This window comes from Castor canadensis, chromosome 11 (genome assembly GCF_047511655.1).
Source record: "Castor canadensis chromosome 11, mCasCan1.hap1v2, whole genome shotgun sequence".
Classification (NCBI taxonomy): Eukaryota; Metazoa; Chordata; class Mammalia; order Rodentia; family Castoridae; genus Castor; species Castor canadensis.
In genome coordinates this window covers 115,292,935-115,308,907 of record NC_133396.1, presented here as the reverse complement: position 1 = coordinate 115,308,907, position 15,973 = coordinate 115,292,935, and positions in this window count along the sequence as shown.

The window sequence follows — 15,973 nt, the reverse complement described above, 5'->3', positions numbered from 1 at the left end:
AGAGAAAGAGAGCAAATGTAACAGAATGTTGATGTGGTAAATCTGGGTGAGCTATATGAAGAACTGCAGGCAACAATGACTTCTCCTAGGCACACTTACAACAACACCCTCTGTTAGCCCATTGTGGATTGTGAGTTCTTTAAAGTTTATTCATCTTTTTATCCCCAATACTTCCAGCAGGATCTGGTACATAGGCACACCTTAGTTATTATGTGAATGAATTAATGGATGAATTCAAAAGGAATTAGAAAAAAAAGAGATTATATGAACTGATTTCTCCAAGGAAGGTATCTAAGAGCAAGTGAAATATAAAACGTATTTTCAAAACTGGTAAAATGGGGGTGTGTATATGGGACCACAGGAGGCTAATATGGGCAAGGGCAAAAACTTCAACAAGACACAGAAATAGGTATGTACTAAGGTTGTATATAATCAAGGTCATTAGGACAGGAACAGAGTTCTTGGAATGGAATTATTAGGGAATAAATTTGGACAGCTGATGAGAAAATCAGACCACGGGGACACTTCAAATGAAAGCAGGTTTGGGAATCACTGGAAACCTTCATTGTACTGGAGGTTTCCATATTATGATATCTATAACACACACTCCTTCTGGGCCTGTTTGCCTGAGGGAACACAAGCCAACAATGAGGATTTTGGCTAGTTCTCTCTCTCATGCATCTACCACTGAGCTTTATTTTCAGACAGATTTTCCAACAATTAAATATTCCTGTTAAATTTTAAAGCAGGAATATAGATAGCTTAGTTTAACTTTGCCATTTCTTAGCCACAGGAAAATGTTGTGGTGTTTTTGTTTGTTTGTTCAGAGTTTTTTTTAATCTGCCACCTTGGCTGCATTTCTTCACACTCTGAGAGTTTTTGCTCTGATGAAGCGATATGACAAAAGAAAAAAACACCAAAAAGATAATCTTAAGTAGGTTTTAGCTTTTAAAGCACAGAAAATAAGAATTTCACCTTCCATGACAAACTATCCCAGACATGGCTTATGATCAATGAAGTACCAGAGTTTACCTTGAAAGATGTTAAATACTTCACTATGCACCTGCTCAGATGGACAGAAGTGATTATGATGAACATAGGAAAAACCTTAACGGAGGAATATGCACAGTTGCTTCAGTTATGTAGGAGTTACCAGGTCTACAAATGATTTATCTATTAATCTTATTTTCTTTCCAAGGCCAAGTCAAAAACATAGCCTTTAGGACCTTACATTCTAGAAGGAGGGATGCTGAACAATAGAACCAAATATAAATATGATATGTTGGTGGTAATAAAGATTGTAGAGAAAGATGAAATGAGGGAGAATGGGAAGTATTGAAGAGGTTACATTTTTAATCAAGATTTTGGGACAGCTCACTTAGAAGATGCTTGAGAAAAGATCTGAAAAAAATACAAGTTAGCAAGCAAAGTGGATGGCTAGTGATGAGCTTCTGGACAGATACATGGCAAGGTCAGGGTCCGCCTAGTGCTTTCAAGGAGCAGAGTCAGCAAGTATAAGGCAGTACAAGAAGTCAGAGAAGTAAGCTAGACCAAATTCTCCATAAGTAAGGATTTGAAGTTAAAGTCTTAATAACTGAGGTTCCATGAAGGATTTTGAGTAGAATAAAGACAGTCTGGACTTTTTTTTTTTAGAAAGTCACTCTTGGCTACATAGAGAATAGACCACAAGGAGACAAGGTCATAAGCAAAGAGTACAGTAAGTTATTGAAATAATATAGGAAGGGTATGATGCTGTTTAGGTAAGGAAACATGTGGTGATTTAAATGTACTTTGAAAGTAGACATGTATTTCCTTTTTAAAAAATCAGCTTGCTTTTCTCACAGATTAAAAAAGCATACATTGAGGAAAGAGGTGTTTTTATGACGTAGCTAATCAAAAGGATTATTTTAAGGTGGTGTAGTTTAGGAAAAAGATGGGTTTGGATGGGGTAAAGTAAGTAAGAAATGTAGACATTTAAAGCAAAATGTGGACCATTCAAGTCTATCAACATGCAAAAGAATGAAGTTGGACCCTTTTTTCCATAGAGAAAAATTAACTCAAAATGACTCAAAACCCTAAATACAGACTTAAAACTAACACTTTTGGAACAAAATATAGAGCAAAATCTTCATGATATTAGATTTTGCAATGATTTCTTGGATCAAAAAGAGACAAATTAGATTTCATGAAAAATATTAAAATTTGAACATCAAAATACAATTATGAATCCAGAAAAAGGCAGCCCACACATGGAAGAAAATATTTATAAGTCATATACCTCTTTAGGGCTTTATATACAACATACATGGAGAACTCCTAAAACTCAAAGACAAAACAAAGGTATGTGATTTGAAAATGGACAAAGAACTTGAACAGACAATTCTCCAAGAAGACATACAAATGGCCAACTACCACTAGGGAAGTGCAAATCAGCACTACCGTGAAGTACCACCGCACACCCATCAGAAAGGCATGATGGTTAATCCTTTTTGTCAACTGGCTAAAGGATAGAAGTCCAGATTGATAGAAAAACATTAGCTCTCGCTGTGTCCTTGAATGTACTTCCCAAAGAGATTAGCATTTGGATCAGTAGACTGAGTCAAGATTCATTCTCTCCAAAATAAGAAGGCTTATTCTATCCATTGAGTATCCAAACAGAACAAAATAGAGAAAGGGTAAATTCTCTTTCTCTGTATTTGATCTGGGACAATCACATTCTTCTGCCAGTGGACATTGGAGATCTTTGGTTCTTGGGCCTTTAGACTCTGGGACTGATAGCAGTGACCCCTCAATTCTCAGACCTTCAAATTCAGATAGCATTTCACCACTGGCTTTACTGTTTCTCAAGTTTGCAGACAGCAGATGGCAGGACTTCTCAGCCTCCATAATCACATAATTCAAATTCCCATAATAAATGTCCTCTTACATGTTTACTCTTGCCTATCTATTGTCTGTCTATCTATGTCTATCTGCCTATCTTATCTATCTTTCTATTTATCTATCTATCTCTTACTGGTTTTGTTTTACTGATTAAAACTATAAAAAAATTCAAATCAAGTCAGAAAATACCAAGTGTCATCATTCTTGAGAGAAATTGGCACCCTTGCATACCATTCGTACTGCATACCATAAGTACGAATGCAAAGTGGTACTGTCACTGTGGGAGTCAGTATGGTATTCCACCAAAAAATTAAAAATGTAATTAGCATGTGATCTAGCAATTCCACTTCTGGGAATAACACCCAAGGAATCGAAAGCAGAATTCTGAAGAGATATTTGTATACCTGTGTTTATAACAGCATTATTGACAAAAACTAAAACGTTCATTGATGAATAAGCAAAATGTAGTATATAAATGCTAGAATATTTTTCAGGCATGAAAAGTAAGGAAGTTCTAACATATGTTACAACACAAATATATTTTGAGGACATTATACAAAGTGAAATAACCTGGCACAAAAAGAAAAAAATTGTTTGGTTTTACTTATATGAGACACTTAGAGTAGTTATAATCACAGATGTAGCAAGTAGAGTGTAGTTTTCAGAGCCAAGGAAAAGGAGAATGGTTCAATGGTTATAGAGTTGCAGTCTTCCAGAATGAAAAGATTTATGGAGTTGAATGATGGTAACAGTCATACCTTATGAATATATTTCATATCACCAAACTGTACACTTAAAACTGGTTAAGATGGGGCTGGTGGAATGGCTTAAATGGTGGAGTGCCTGCCTAGCAGGCCTGAGGCCTTGAATTCAAGCCCTAGTATCACCAAAAAAACACCGTTAAAATGATAAATATTATGTGCATTTTACCACTATAAAAATAGGAAAAAATAGTTGCTTTATATTTTTCCTAAGGTCTATGTGAGAATATTACTTGTTAGGCCGGGTACTTGTACAACCTTTGAATGTCTTGATCCAGTCACCTCAGAGAGCATCACTAGGTCCATGAGATGTCTTAATAAGTTAGAGAAGGAGTAAAAGAGAGGGGAAATTAAAGCAAGAAAAAAGAGCCCAGAGAATAGAACGGATAGGTAAGAGATGAAGGAAGGAAAACATTCAAGAAGAAAACAAAGTTGAGTGTGGAAAATTTTTTTAATCATGTCATAAGCAATTGTTCCAGTTGCTGTTATGTGAAACTGTCACCAGATGCACATGATCAAGGACTTGCAAGAATACAGCTGATCAGGGAGACAGATTTCTGATCACATTGATTCAATTAGCCTTATAGATCTAGGGGACACACCTTCTGGGTATATTTCAGATATGATCACTAGCATTCTATTGGTAACAGTTGAATAAAGATAAAGTGCTTTATATTGCCAACTAAGTTATCTCAGATTCTTTTCACTGCCTTTAATTTTGTCTTATTTTTAGCTGGAAATACAGAAAGTGATTGAACATAAAAATTAGAGACACATGAAATTCACTCTAAAAATTAATCAAAATGCAATCAATCTGATCATTTGTAGACTAGATAACTCAAGTCTCCAAGTGGAGTTTTTGGATACAGTAATCATGCCAAAGTGAGTAAGCAACTTTGGTTATCTGATCCAATTAAGCAAACTAAGTAATTGCAAAATTTCTCATTTGTTTTCACTGAGTAAATGTAATTCAGTTGTATAAAGGCACCTTTTAAAATTCTAATGGTATTAAATTGGTCATAGAGCTTTCCTGTTTTAATTCTTAGCATCTTCTTTTAACAACTTGTTTGACTAGAAATATGGTTTGGGGTCTAGGGTTAAGGACAAATGGTACAGGACTCTTTTTTATTATTTTTGGGCTCTTTCTGCTGCTTTGTTTTAATCACAGTTCATGTCCCTGTCATGATCTTAATGTCAGGCTGCTAGGTCATCATTTTTCTTTCTCCTCTTCCTGACACACATCTGGAAACTTACCAGGTATTTTTCTATCCAGCCTTGGAGTAAGCCTATTTAGAAAATCAGAGCCAAGCAGCAAATCTGAGTAAGAGCTCTTCTCTCTGCTCTTGATATTTCTTCCCTTTCTCTCATCCAGTATAAACTGGATACTTCCCATCTAGCATTGCTTTGGGATTAATGCAGATGCGTGGCAAGAAGACAATGAAGATGGCACCAGGAACAAGGGTACCTCCACGTATCTGCCTACATTCTATCCCCACCACTACTGCTTCTCCTCTTTGTGATCACTTGCATCTCCCCTCTTACACTTCAAATCACACTTAGTTTCTTCTCACTATACAAATAGTTGCCTTAAGATATTAAGAATACCTAACATATCAAAGCATAAGAAGTGCCGGGCACTGTTTTTACTACTACTACTGATATTACTACATACGTGTACACACACACACACACAAACATATGCTCCTCAATTCACAATGAGGTTACATCCCAATACACCCATTGTAATTTGTAACTATCATGTTAAAAATACAGTTAATATTCCTAACCTTCCAAACTTCATAGTTTAGCCTAGCTATATTAACCTGCTCAGAACACTTACGTCAGTCTACAGTCGAACTAAATTAACTAAAACAAAACCCACCTTGTAATAAAGTAATGAATTCACAGCCCACTGAAGAGTATCAGTTGCTTATCCTCATGTTGAATAGGACACTTGCTGCCTCTGACCAGCATCTCAACAAAGTACCATACTGCAAATCACTAGCCTGGAAAAAGATCAAAATTCAGAATTCAAATTATGGTTTCTACTGAATGCATATTACTTTTGCGTCATTGTTAGATCAAAAAAATCATAAATCAAATCATGATAAGTTAGGGACCATCTCTACATATAAGAGGCAGGGAAATCTAGAAGGTGAACTGCTCAGTTCTTTTAGAAATAAAAGATCTCATTGTTACATTGTATTCTGAGCCTCTTAGAGTCAAGGCAAAAGCCTAGGAAGGAAACAACAGGAAATCCCTTAGTTAGGCCTAAGTGATGGTTGAAGCAGGGCAGATAGATGAGGAGACAGGGAGATTATATTAATATTAAAATGAGCAGGTTCAGCTGGGTGCCAGTGGCTCACACCTGTAATCCTACCTCCGCAGGAGACAGAGATCAGGAAGATGGAGGTTAGAGGCCACCCTGGGTAAATAATTCGCAGGACCCTATCTCAAAAAAAAACCATCACCAGAAAAAAAAAAGGGGCTGGTGGAGTGGCTCAAGGTGTAGGCCTTGAGTTCAAACCCCAGTACAAAAAAAAAAAAATCACTCAGACATTAAAACAGAAAGTAAAAACTAAAAACCAGAGCAGTTAGCCACCCCTCCCATCTCCTTTTAGATACTAAATTATAAGAACAAGGAGATACAAGGGACTATCTGCATCTGCCTGCCTCTTTGAGATGTTTACAAGCTGTAAGACAATTTAAATAGGTAGACAGAAAGTTCTATGATGTAACTATTTTCTCTGTGTTTTGGGTAGGCCTGGATGATACCATCCTGTTTTAGCATCCATGGTAGTCACCTGGATCCATTATCTTAATGATCAGAGGTTGCTACACATGACTACATATATCCCTCTGCCCCCACCAGCTCAGAAGGTATCAGACTAAAGATGGAACCATCGATTTGGGTTTTACTCCCATTAAGAACAGGAAAGATTTCTTAACCTTGTTTCCCCCATTTCTCCCCACATTTGCCTGTCATATTAAATTCCTTTCCTAATAAAATTTACTGTCATTTTCACTGGGTTTGTGTGCGTGTGTGTGTGTGTGTGTGTGTGTGTGCGTGTGTGTGTGTTTTGCTGAACTCTTCTCTCACCAGATGCAAGAACCAATATATATGTCAGCAGTAAACCTTCCAGTAACAATTGGGTCATTCAATGCTTGTAGTGCACCTCAGTGTGCAGCATTTCCTTGAGGCTGGTGAGCACTCCCCTGCTCAGTACCTGGTTAGCCTCTCATAATAATTGTGTTAGTCAGTTTTCTCTTACTGTGACAAATACCTGAGAAAAAACACTATAAAGGGAGAAATTATTCATTTTGGCTCATGGTTTCAGAGGTTTCAACCCACAGACGTTGGTACTAGTGCTTCTGGACCCCGAAGGAGGCAGACACCATAGTGGTAACAGCATGTGGCTGAGGCTATTCACCTAATGGTGAACAGAAGGCAGAGAGATGAGAAGGGGTAGGGGATAAGATACATCCTTCAAAGGCACACCACCAATGACCTACTTCCTCTAGCTGGTCCCTACTTCCCAACATTTCCATCACATCCCAATAATGCCACCCAATTATAAATCCATCAGTGGATTAATCCACTCATTAAATCAGAGACCTCATGATCCAATCCCTTCCCCAAAGCCCACCAGCTGACAACCAAGTCCCCCGTACATGAGCCTGTGGGGCTCATATGGTTTGACATTTCATGTTCACTTCATGTTTTTAGGTTCTGGGTCACTCCAATATTTCTTAACTACCTAAATTGTGCCCACCAATAAAGTTCTGATTTTGGCTCTGTAATCCCCTTGATCAATTCAGCCAATGATCTTCCAGGTCCTGTCTTCCCAAATCAGACACCTGAGTTCTTCCTGCAGTTCTGTTTCTGTTGTGAATTCCATGCTTGTCAGTGACTCTGCAAATCCCAGAAGGCTGTAAACTAACTCAGAGAAAACTAACTCTGGATTCAGAAGCCAAAAAGATCAGAGGCTCAATGCAAAAAGAAAAGATTCCAACCCAAGAGGAACTCACCTAGCATCCTCTGAAGTCCTAGGAAGACAGAATTTCAAGGGGACAGTGATATCTTTCCAGAGTTCCTCAAGAGGTCTTAGAAGTGAAGTCATTATTGGTGTCCTTAGGGTCTGGCATTGAGTACAAAAGCTATCTAAAGACAAAATTGCAACAAATTTAGTTTAGAGTGCATAATTGTCATAAAGCCACAATTATAGAATTGGGCAGTCCCCAGAATCAGAAAGAGTTTGTTCAGACAACATTTATGAACAGAAATGTTCATAAATTGATATTTTGCCTTATTTGAATCAGCTGGCTGCCTTCCATGACCTGAAGTTCAGCCTGTGATTGACTAAGACACAACTCTTTTATAAGACCACACTCCTAAGTTAGGCTCTCTGTCACTCTAAGCATCAACCCAGGCTTCCATTTTCCTCATAAGACCTCAAGCTCAGAGGCATCCTCATAAATGTAATAAGGTAGCATAGGCTAATGTGCTCAGTGAAAGGATTAAAGCAAAGTCAACATATAATCTCTGAAGTGTCATTCCTCCTATCTCTTGAGGAGTCGTTAGCATGGTGACTTCTACAATACTTGATATTCTTTCTCAATTTTAATTCATATATTTTTCATACAGGCTTACAAAAAGCAACTTATTGGAGTCTCAAACCTTTGAATATTTGGAAAGCCTTTAAATACTAAACTACATCCAATATTTACAAGGCTTATCGATTTGGAGTCTCTATCTCTGTTTTACAGAATTTTCCACTTAAATATTTTTGTTGAAGCCCTGTGTGGTGCATGACTGTATTCCCAGGACTCAGGAAGCTGAGGCAGGAGGATAACAAGTTCAAGACCAGCTTGAACTACATAGTAATTTTGAGGCCAGCTTGAGCTACATACCAAGACCCTGTCTCAGTAAATATAGATAGATAGATAGATGATGAAGAAAAGAAGATAGAGGGTATATATCATATATATGTTTAGTATTTGTCTCAAGCCAGTTTCTAGCTGAATCACTTTGGAAAGTTAATCTCTGAAGCCTCAATTTCCTTAACTGATAAATGGGATAATAATGCCTAATTTGGATATTTGAAGATGAAATAAAATACTGTGTGTACGACTCTATGAAATCAGTACTGTAATGGAAACAAAGGAAGTAGGGAGTAAGGGAAGGAATTGATGACTTCTTATTTTTATAGGAGGAATAATGCTGTAGTACCAGGATAACTTCCATGACTAGCACAGACCAACGATGATGACTCTCTTATAGAAACAAAGTGGTTTTGTTGTTGTCTTTGTTGTTTTGTGTTTGTTGATCATTGAGATCTTTTCTGTGAGGTGCAAGAAATTTTCTGTTTTTTGAAGTTCTTTAAGTAGTATGTTCCTACTTGTATTTCTGCTTTCTTTTACCCTGCATATGATCATCCATATTACTTAAAGACATTCAGTGCTCACTCTCCTACCAACTCCCTCACAGGAGCATTTTGTTTTTGCTTGTGATTTCACTTTTTCTTCATTTTAAAGTATCTCTATAGGAAGAGATAAGCCCATGTCTCTTGATTTAATGGAAAAACATTTCTAAAAGCCATTGGTAACAGCTAGATACAGAAAATGCAAGATTCTTGATTTCAAAAGTCCGATTTTACATTATCTAAAAACACATAGTGGAGCATGGTGGTTCACACACCTGTAATCTCAGCACTCTGTAGACTGAGATTTTGAGTTTGAGGTTAGTCTGGGCTACATAGAGAGATCTTGTCTCAACCCCAACACAAAAAAAAAGAGAGAGAGAGAGAGAGAGAGAGAGAGAGAGAGAGAGAGAGAGAGAGAGAGAAGAAGAAGAAGAAGAAGAAGAAGAAGAAGAAGAAGAAGAAGAAGAAGAAGAAGAAGAAGAAGAAGAAGAAGGAAGGAAGGAAGGAAGGAAGGAAGGAAGGAAGGAAGGAAGGAAGGAAGGAAGGAAGGAAGGAAGGAAGGAAGGAAGGAAAGAGGCTAAGAAACAATGAAAAAAAAGAAATATAAAAATATTTTATCTGTCTTTTAAAATATATGTATACAAGGTAACAAAGTATGAATCCAATAGTCAGTTCAGAAGATAATAGGAGGAATGACTTTGAAAAAAAGAAAAAGTCACCCTGATTTGTTTTTCTAGATGCTTATAGGAAACCTACCATAGGAAGACAATACATATTTTAAAAACTGCTAAAGATCCAGCAGTTAAAAATGTTTCAAGCTAAAACCAACCAGAAAAAGACCACTACACTAAAGTGGGAGAAGGGACATAAAACTTTTATATGCATAAAGGCTTCAAAAAATATAAAGAAATCCAGAAGAGCCAACCTGGAGGTGCCATATGTAAAAATAAGTAGAAGCAAGGTAAGGGATTTTAGCAATGAGTGAAAGGATTAAACGCCAAACCACAGGAAAGTATTTCAGCTGGAAATAATGAGCTCTTGAAATACATTCCCAAAATAAAGGAGCAAAGGTAAAAGCTGCTCTACTGGCAAAAAAAAAAAAAAAAACTAATTAGAAACGTAGTATTTTATATTAGTATTAGGAGAGAAGATCTGACATGAGTAATAACCCCAGTGACTGTTGCTTCCAGTAGAAAGTACACCAGAAGGAGGGCTGGCAGAACTGAGAACTCACTTCCTGAAATAACTGGGAAAAGTCTGAAGGTGGGGTGGTGGGAATGAAAGCAGTAGTGAAATAGCAACTGATGAGGAAAAATGCATGCCAGGTCTTAGTAACATACCATTATTATTAGTGGACTTATAGCAGACTGTTCCACTGTATCAAAACCTTTTGTAGTAAAGGGGTCATCTAACAGGTATTAACAGGTATAATAAAATAATACCTTAAACAATAAAGCAAACATATTCCACATGTTTCAGAGGAAATAAAGACAAAATTAGTTAAGATTTAAGCCTGTTTAGGTCTCTTATGCCAGGGCTAATTAGTAAAAATTCAAAAAAGAAGTAAACATTATTTTTCTAAACTAAGGTTGGAAATTTTAAAAAAATCAAAGGAGCAGTCAGTTAAGTGCTAAAGATCTGGCAGTCTTGTGGTTAATTTGTTTAAAGTGCTTAGCTTCAAAGTATATATTTTTAAGTTTTTACTTTCTATAATATTATATATGTATATATAACTTTCTATAATATTAATTATACATTGCTAAATTTCTTCCTTATGCTTCATAAATATAGCATAAGGAATATGGGTGTATAGTTTAAAAGGTTTTAGCAATACTTATACCAACAAATTACATAATAAGCATATACTATACAAATACCATATATACTAAATTCTGTAAATCCTCATAATGATAACAGAAAATGCTTACAAATCTAAGTCATTGCATATATTGACTTATTTATTCCTCTTAAGAAGCCTGTAGAGGGACATGATTCAAGTGATAGAGCTCTTCCCTTGGAATTGTGAGGCCCCAAGTTCAATTCCCAGCACCAGTGGGAGGAAAGAAAACCTGAAAACCTGTAAGTAAGTCATCTCCATCTTATAAGTGAGAACACACAGACTTCAAAATTTGAGTGATTTGCTCCTGGTCACTAAGATCATTGTTTTTATTTGAGTGTAGACCCTTTGGTGCTCGTGGTCTCTTGTTATCCCTCCAGGTTTTTTCATTTTTATTAGCATATATTAGCTGTACAGGGGGGTTTCATTGTGATATTTACATAAGTGCTTACAATGTATCTTAATTAGATGCACCCCTTCCATCATTCTCCCTCATCCCCTCTGCTTTCTTAGAACAATTTCAACACCACTGTGTTATTCAGCCATCATATAAGTAGGAAGATATACATATCTGTGAAATCTGAGTTAAAAGTATGAAAAACATTGTGAGAGTAGAGGAAGACAATACCTAACTCCAAATGGTGGGAGGAAAGATTAGGCAGGTCTTGAAAGATACATCAGAATTCACTTAGGTGGTAAGTTGGAGGGGCATATCTTGAGGAGAGAAATACATGGCAGTGTAAGAGACCATGTGTTTAGGAGGGAGAAGTGACAAACAAATGTACTTGGAACACAATGCAGAAAGTTTACAGTCAGTTGCTAACTCACTAATTTATTTTCATAGCCTACTGAAAATGAAGAGAGTACTAATTCATTAAATTTATCATCCTAATCTCCACCCAAAAACTCTTCCCCTCAAGTGAAGACTTCCATATTAATCTCAATATACTAAATAAGCAATAGATTGACAAATTGGAGGTAAAGCAAATTTTATCACAATGGCTAAAGTGACTCCCTGATCATTTCAAATTCCAAATATTATTATTTTAATGAAAAGCAAAATAGATAAAATATTTAGTTCAATTGATTGGTCAGTCTGAACAATATGGAGACAATTCAAAAATGCATTTTTTTCCTTTTTTTCACATTCTGTCTGTGGAATCCTGCCTTAGAAAAACTCTATTTCCTACAGGACAGATCTCTTTGTGCCATTAACATGTCTCTTTTTACAATTCCTGTTTTTAAATTATTTCATCAATTTTTAAAGAAGCATAATATAGCCTATTTTCTTATAGAATCTTTAATAAGGATTAAACTATAGACAATACAATGAAGTGACTCTCTATTAAGGTAGATTAGGCCATTAACATTTCTTATATCTTTCTATCAGTGCTTTTTCTATTTAAAGATATCAAAGTCCCCAGCACAACAATAAAAATAAATAAATAAATGAAAAAAAGAGAAAAGAAACAAAACTAAAAAAAGATATCAAAGTCTTTTTATCTTTATTTTTTAGATGCTGGATTGTACTTTTTTTTTCTGTGTGTTGTAGTGGGATTTGAACTCAGGGCCTACATCTTGAGCCACTCCACCATCCCTTTTTTGTGAAGGATTTTTTCGAGATAGGGTTTCTTGAGCTATTTTAATGTTTAATATTCTGGTACATAGATAGTATCCTAAGTTAACTGAATTCAACAATTATGCTGAGATCTACCAAATTTTGCTTCCATTTTTCACTATTCCCCTGATATTCTACTCCTACTTCACTCTTATTTTAATTTTTTGCCATTTTCCTGGACTGAAATTATATATTGATTTTAAAACCATAATTTGGGATCTGATCTGTTGATTTAGTTCCTGCAACTATTTCAACTACTTCCTACCTCCCATTCCCCTAACCCATCACATCCCTGTTAAGAGCCAAAGTCTCTTAAAGGTTTCAAGAACTTGCTCATATTTACTAGTGTGATCCCAGGTACTGATAATTTCTGGCCAGACCACTCAGAATCTGAGTAATTCTTGCCTTTCAGAAAGCACCTAGTTTCTGATACACACAAATTCCCTCCAACCATTTCTAAACATTACCTCTAAAAGGCTCCCAAATGACCTGCTTCATAGTTGTACACGTACTTGTAATGAAAAAAACAAATGCAGCAAAAACAAAACCAACATCCTGCCCAATTTTCAGCACAGACCAGGAGTTCTAAAGTCTCCTCCTAGCTATTGTTCAGAGACACCATAGTACTGTAGTTGTTCCCCCACTTCCTAGTACACCCATTCCTCAAGCTGTTGCCCACAACAATGAAGTTTCTACGATGTGACCATCTCTCAAATGGAACCTGCATTTCAAGGACCATTAATTGTCCTAGATGCCAACTAACAGCAGTTCTCTAGTCATCTCAGGTTGCCATAGCAAAATATTATGAACTAGATGGCTTATAAAGAACAGAAATGTGTTTCTTATAGTTCTAGAGGCTAGGAATTCCAAGTTCAAGGTGCTGGGACATTTGGCATCTGGTGAGGGCCTTCTTCCTGGTTCATAGCAGCATCTTGTGTCCTCATTTGCAGGAAGAGAAAGACTAAAGAGTCTCTTTAGTAAGAGTACTAATTCATTACCTCTCAAAGGCCCCATGTCTTAATCTAATTATATTAGAGGTTAGGATTTCTACATATGAACTCGGGAAGACACGAACATTGTCTCACCCCTGGTCTCCTAAAATTCATATCCTCTTACATGCAAAATTCATTCATTTTGTCCCAATAGCTCCAATTCACTTCAGCATTAATTTTGAAGTCTAAATTCTAAGTTCTCATCTGTATATCATTTAAATTAGATATGAGTAAAACTAGATGTACCATTCATTCTGTGTCAAAACAACTCATCTGCTTCCAAAATACAATGGTGGGACAGGCATAGGTAAGCATACCGATTCCAAAAGGAAGAACCAGGAAAGAAAGAAGGGTTGGAAAGTCCTAAGCAAATTCAAAACCTTGAAAGCCAAGTTCCATGAGTTCTAAAGTTTTGAGAATAATCCTCTTTGGCTCAATGTTCTGCCTTCTGGGACTATTAGGGAAGTACTCTTTGTACTTTAAAGGTTGAGCCCTTTAAATACAATGGTTCTCTTCAGCAGCCCACCCAGGTCTTGGTTCTTTGTCAGAGAAAGCTTCCAGGATCTTATCCTCCCAGGTTCCATTGCAGAAGGACACTCTGAAGTGCCACATCCCCAAAAGGGGCTCAAATATGAGACTGGTTTTATCAACAGCTGGTAGTTGAGGATATTGTCAGCTTAAATGTTGTCTTTCCAAAATGATGAGGTAAGAAGGAAAGTGGTCTCTTCAGGACACCTGGACCACTTTATTTTTGTATGGAGTTGATTGCCTCTAAGCATGCAACTTACATAAACCTTCATAAGTTTAAGTCAGAAATATAGCCTGGTGAGATATTTTAGAGTGATCATGAATGATTTTTGACACCTATGGAGGAGGTTTCCTGCTCTGTCTTTTTACCTTCTGCATGCAGTATGGTTCTGAGCAATTTTACACTGATATTAGAAAACAGATGAGAAGATATGTTCCCATCTCTTCTTTAGGCATCCACTCTTGAGTAATATTATTTAGTGAAATTATAAATAGTCACTAGAGGACCCTAAAATACCAATGACAAAAACAAAATCTAACCACCCAATATTTCCACTTAGAGTTCTATTAATGAAAACATAAAAAGATCAGTCTGTCATATGGAAGATAATGTGCAGCTATATTTAGAGTAAGGAGAAATTATCAACTGAAATATACTATTACGTGAATATGAACTGTGTGAATTTATCACTTCTGCATATGCTTTCTTATGAATATAGATTCTTCCTCACTTTAGAAAGCTGCTGTAAAAAGAAATGCTATGGAATTGCTTATAATTAAACTGTGCAGTAAAAAATGGCTTATGATAATTTAGCATAGGCTAATTGAGAGTCTGGTATATTGCTTAAAGGCATAATCCACCTCTTCTTTATTTTTAAAAATTTGCATGACTCCAAAACACAGGAAAGTGCATTAAACAATACTAAATACAAATGAGTGAGTTAAAAGAAAGCATGCACTTGAAATGATTTAGATTCAATGTACTGTTTAATGATTTAAATTCAATAACTTCAACTTCAACATTTAGCTTCTTTGCAATTGGTCCAAATTCCCTAGGGTTTTTAATATGTTTAAATTGTGTCTAACGATAGGACCATTAGCTATGATAAATTTTATTACTTGGAATTAAAGAACTAGATTGTAACTTCTTTGCAATATATTATAATTACTTATGGATCTATCACATTATAGGCTTAAAGCAATTGAGAAAATGCACTATTAAAGAAGAATAAACTGGAACAGACTCACCAGAAAATGTTAAAATATTTTGGTGGATTTGGGTTTTGTAAAATTCTTAAATATGTTTGGCCTAACACATTTCCCTTTAATTCCCTTAATATACCCTGTGGATTTCCACAGAAATTTGAACCGTATGTTTCTGATTCACTTATACTTAACTCATCAACATGTTTGGTAAGAATGATTTGAAGCACAAAGCCTCATGAACGGTTTTTGTGGGCTCTTTTATTTTCATGGGTAAATAACTGGAACCTGAACCCAGAAATCTTGGGGCTTCATTTAATCCTCAAATTCCATAAAGAATGAGAGAGTTCTTAACTGGGTCAGGCACACTTTGTCTTTGATGGCGCTCCCTCCAAATCTTGCAGCTGGGAGGAATTATTTTGATAGCTCTCTCTATTTCTTGTGACTTTTGTTTTAGAGGATATAAGCCTTTGATGGTGTAGAACTTGTTGGAGTCAGGGCTGGATGACACCTCATCAGCTCTATTTGTTTTAGCAAGTCAAGGTAAACACAGCACCTGCCATAATCCTACTTATCAAGGGATTCTGAAAGAAAGACTCTCCCTGCCTTAAATTAAGAGAATTAAGTAGTGTAATTCAGTAATCTCTCTCATGTTCTATCCACCATGATTTGTTTGTTTATGTAGAGAGAAAAAGAAAGAAACAAAAAATATTATTTGGCTCTCTTTGAGG